We start from the raw sequence: 5258 nt of genomic DNA, 5'->3' as shown, positions 1-5258 counted from the left end.
TCCAGAAATTCAAAAATTCCATAAATTCCATAGGGGTTTCTTTTGGACCTTGTTGGAACAGATTCTCAATTCCCAATAGCCAATTTAACCAGATTTTAGTATTTACATAATTTCCGGGGTGATTAGGGTCTCAGTGAGGGGGTCGGTCAGGGGAATGCAATCGTTGACAGTTCCCTGAGCGGTCCCATTGGCAATCTGAGCTCACACAGGAACTCAGGTTGTTTCAAGAGTTAGCTGCTTTTCTGTTTCCACGACAACTCTCTCGGACCCATCATGGTCCCTCCGCCCCAGAGGGCTCACACCGTGATTTTGAGATCTCAGCCTCGGGTTGAGGCGGAACTATTAGCATTCCTACATCCTCTTTCCCTGCTCATTCAGCATCAAACAGCTCTGTTAAATACTACATGCCACACAACCTTTAACACCTTCAACAATCCTTTTAACACTTCCTTTATCTTTCTCCAGCCCGTACTTTTCTAATGCCAACACCAAAGGCTCAGTCAGGGGCCAACTTAATTCCAAACCTTTTCCCTCCAACATGCTGAAACAACATATCACTATACAACATTTCATCCTATTTTCCTTCTCTCCTCAAAAACATTAATTGCAAGACACTGTTATAGTCGATTGATCCATAAAGTGGCCATTTAGTTTATATAGTGGCCACCATTGATTGCAATACTTAGTGAAAGTCCTATTGCTTTCTGTGCCCCCATTTCTAACAATATCCTTCCAATGTGCCAATATGCACCCAAGGAGGCTTTTTTTTTTTTTTTTTTTTTAAGGACGTCTTTTTTTTTTGGATTTTCCCCTTTTCCTTGATTTCCCATTCCCTTTTATTTATTTATATTAGTTACTGTCCCTTGTTTCAATTTCCACACAAACCTTTTTATTGCAGGTTTTTACTATCTTTTCCTAATCTTCTTCCCAAATGTCCCAATTCTCTGGGATTAAACTCTTCTTTCCACATACAAACTTCACTATTTCAGATTATTAATGAGCCCCATTCCAATCATAAATCCGCAGGACTTCGGAAAAACACCTGAAGCACTCAGCCTTCCGTCTTCTAGACAAACAATACCACCTTTTCCACAAAATTTACATTTCAATAAGACCGAATTTCAAGCCGAATGCTAATTTTTCTCATGCACTTTGTTAGTAAGCCTACACAAAACAAGGAATCACTCCTGTGTATCCGTCAAGATGGGGGTTTAAAAAGGTATTGAGGCCTAAATAAATTCGCTCTCCCCCTTCTTACCAAATTCCCAGGGCTCAGGCCCGAACCACCAAAGAAGTGACTCTCCGTTCTACCACTTTGATAATCAGTCAGCCCCTCTCCCCCGATACTTGGGAAACTGACCAAACACCACCGCGAATATACCCAAACTTTTAAACTGTTACTTAGATAATGCTCCCACCTTCCTCCTTGACACAGTCAAAACATTTAAGAACAAAACAGGATTACAAGATGCACCACCGGGGGTGGATTGTTAGGATATAGAGGTGGTAGGTTATCCAATGACTCCCATTCATCATCTTTTTCTTTTTCCTTTTTTTTTTTTATTTTTTATTTTTTTGTTCTCTTCTTCGTCAAACTTCTCGTCTGCTTTTAGTGTAAATATTGAGGCTGGAAAAGGACGTGAGATCCTGATCCATAATCCTGCATAATCACTTTCCTCCTGGCTAAAAGGTTCCTTTGAATTAACATGTATATTTAAGGCCTGGCAAATCCAGTCTTCAAAGGATCCGAAAACGGGCCAAAAGACATGTGGTCTTAAAGGCTCCTTTGGCCATTCTGTCATACAATACTGAACCATTTTTAATTTACTTTTTCCCTTTTCTGGGGCCCCTATCGTTCCAATTTCTAATCATTATCCCTAATGGACTTTCTGGTGGTATGTCTGGTAATTTGCTCCCTTTTCTCTGGTCCCGGGTCTTCCATTTTGTCTGACCCATCTAGGAATTTTACTGTGGCAATTCCTACAGCCCTTGGTTGCCTTAGTGAGAGTGTCTTGCAGGGGGTTTAGGACCTATCACCCACCCACGAATCCTATAGGAATCGCTTCGGTCCTTCACCGGCCAAGTCCCTCGCGGGAGATTGGAACCGCGGTTAGAAGACCTCCACAATCGCTTCGGAACTACGTTCCGTCTCAGTCACACTCTCACACACACACAGGCAACCGAAACCCACCCAACCGAACGGTATACGCCTTAAATACTTACGACTCCGTCGTCTTCGTTCGGATCTTCGCGCGCAGAATTACGGGCAAAATATAGTGCTGCAGCCGGCAAAGGGAGCTCATAAAAAAATCTAAATCTTTGCTTGCCCTTATTCAGGTTCAAGATGGCGTTAGCCCCGACCTGACTCGAACAGGAGCCACCAAATGGTGGGGGCGCCCCTCCTAGATCAAGTCAGAATTCAGGAACCAAGACCATCCCGGACGAGCCCCCAATTGTTATAAATGACTGAGTCCCAAATAGGATTACAATCAAAGTTTACAATTTATTAAATGAATAGAGGCAAGCAAACAGCGCTGGGTGCGCCGGGAGTCTCTGCTCCACCAGGACGCACACCTGTTACGTAAGGCGGCTGGTTTTTATGCTCCTAGGCTAATACATATTCATTACTACTTCTAGAAGAGGCAGGGTTATTATAATTGGTTTCCCGAATCCGAAGTCCTCCCAGGTGCGCCTGCTTATCAGTCTCTGTTAGTTTCTCGGGGGCCGCTCGGACAGGGAGGCTCATATTCTTCCTCCTTATCTAGTGGTCTCTTGGCCGGCTGTCAGAAGTTACTGCACGTCCGTGCAAAGTCAGCAGTTTTTCTCTGAAGAAATCCCTTTGTTCTCTTCTCGCCTAAACCCAGGCCTCAATGTTAACCCTTCACACCCCTTAGTGGCACGAATTGCTGGACTATTCCTTACAATCTGAATGGATTTCAGTTTGGTAACATGTCATTCTAGATTTTTAGGGTCTTAGAGGAGTGGAAATTTTACTCCAGATAAATTGGTTCAACATTATTACTTGTACAGAATTTTTCCAACATGCGTATAGTCTTTTTAATGTCATTAATTCTTGAAGTAAGTATTGACACTGAATTCCTTCTTAAAAAATCCACCATCTTTCGTTCCTAACATCCTTCATATCTTTCTGAATTTTCTAAGGAAGGTGTCTATATGCTGCCAGACAAATAATTTCCTGATTCTTTCAAATACTTTGTATTCTGGCAGTGATCATGCTAACAATTGTTTTTCTAGGGAGTTTGCCATATGCAACATAAACACTCCCAGATTTGGATAACCTAGCAATGAAAGGCTAATTACATTAAGGTATTTGCATCAGGTGAAAAAAAATCCGCACTAAAGTTCTTCAAAAAGTTTTGTTGTCACAATCAGTTAATGAATAACCAAGGCTAGTTAGAGTTCTGAATGAGAAAGATAACCACTATCTGTGGAGAATTTTCCAGTCACTTACAGGTTGAGATATTTGGGTGCTAGAAAGTGCCTCGAAAAACATAGTTTTCATACAAAATCACAGTGCCTTTTTTCCTTACTTAAATTAGTGTCTTTCTCCAACTGTGGCGTAATGACCACATGGACACCAGGGTTCTTTTAAGATCAGTAAGTGCTGCTACTTTATTGATGACATAACTTCAACTCTCTCCTATTGAGGACAGGCTCCCTTCTTATACCATCCCCTCTACAGCAGTACTTTTCCACTAACTCTTCATTGGTCAAACAACTCTGCCCAGCAACCGCAAACACCCAGCAACTTCCATGCCTTAAGGGCTGGAGAACAAGCAGGCATCTCCTGAATCACCCTTCTTTGTTCCCTCTAAACTCTTTACATTCCTGATGGGCTCATTGTTAAGAGTCCGATGTTATCACCAACCATGGGACTTGTCGACCCCCATGGCCACACTCCCACATCCAACTAGTGTCTTTTTCAAGGAGAATGTAGGCTTGTGTTTTTCTGACACAGCTAATGGCTCTAATAACAACCTCCTACATCTTTGCTCCCAGCCAGCAAGACACATAATTTTTCTTGTACAATAGGATCTCATTGAAAAACATATCTTACAAAGCTTGCTTTCTTTATGTAGATGTTGTGTCTATATTAAATCTGATGTCTTGTATGTGTAGGTGTTGCCTTCCCATAAGAAGACATTGTTTCCTTGTCTTTTGGACCAAAGGGTCCCTGGTTTTTAAAACCTGCTATGAAAAGCAGCTTTATAAGTTGCATGTAAAGATTGTTTATTTGGCTTGTGACCAAATCCAGGTGAATGTCTCCATCTTTCTTTGCTTTTGCATGCAAATTAATACATGCTCCAGCTCCATGTCTCAGCTAGGAGGTGGCAATTAACTGAGGGCTTCCTAAAGCCACCTGGGGTCAATTGGGTTTCTCTGTCCAGCCCAGTACAAAGTAGCTTGAATTTCTCATGATTTCCAAAATACCCCACCAATACAAAAGCAGTAGGATTTTAAGCCTCTCCTAGACATGCCCTGGTTTGCACACACCTCTGAGCTGGGGTAAAGACTGGTCTCAGGAGGCTCAGTAACGACGAGTCTTAGCATCAGAGACCCAGGGAGTATCAGGTCCTTGTTATAAGTGAGACCATACAAATTTCTTGGTCTATCAGAAATATTTTATTAATTAAGTAAGCAGGCACAAGCAAAACAGCGCCGGGCGGCTGGGGAGTCTCCGCTCCACCACAGCACGCAACTTTCCCTTTTCAGTGTCGCCGTTTTATAGCATCCAAGTTTCAGCTTGTCAGGACTTGTTGGACCTTCTGAAGCTGCGCAGTTCGTTGTTGGGGGTCGTTGTTTTTCTTTCAATGATCATGCGTTGTGCTCGTGTTCAAGGGGGAGGGTAGTGAAGCAGGAAACAGTATTTCACAGAGTCTTTGTTTTACCAAGGATGTTTATCCAACACCCCCTCCCCACTATCTACTTGCTTAGTCTTCCCCCTTAACAAGGTCGTAAATTGCAAAACCTTATCTTCTCAGCAGATTCTCTGAATTCCTTTTAAAGACAATGAACAAACACCCGCTAATTTATCACAATCCCTCCTTTTTCTTTTTCTAACATATTTTGTTCATTGATGAATTTTTGAAGCACTTGTTTGCTCAATATTAAAGTTTCTGTGTCATCCTCCTCCTGTTCAAGAGATTCATATTTCGCACGCACAAGCATAAGGTGAGCTGCCTCTAATCGTTTTTTTTCTGATATAGATTGCTTGATACGGGCCAAATCCTCATCTA

The sequence above is a fragment of the Anser cygnoides genome, chromosome 36 (assembly GCF_040182565.1).
Source record: "Anser cygnoides isolate HZ-2024a breed goose chromosome 36, Taihu_goose_T2T_genome, whole genome shotgun sequence".
Taxonomy (NCBI): domain Eukaryota; kingdom Metazoa; phylum Chordata; class Aves; order Anseriformes; family Anatidae; genus Anser; species Anser cygnoides.
Note: the sequence above shows the minus strand (reverse complement) of the source record.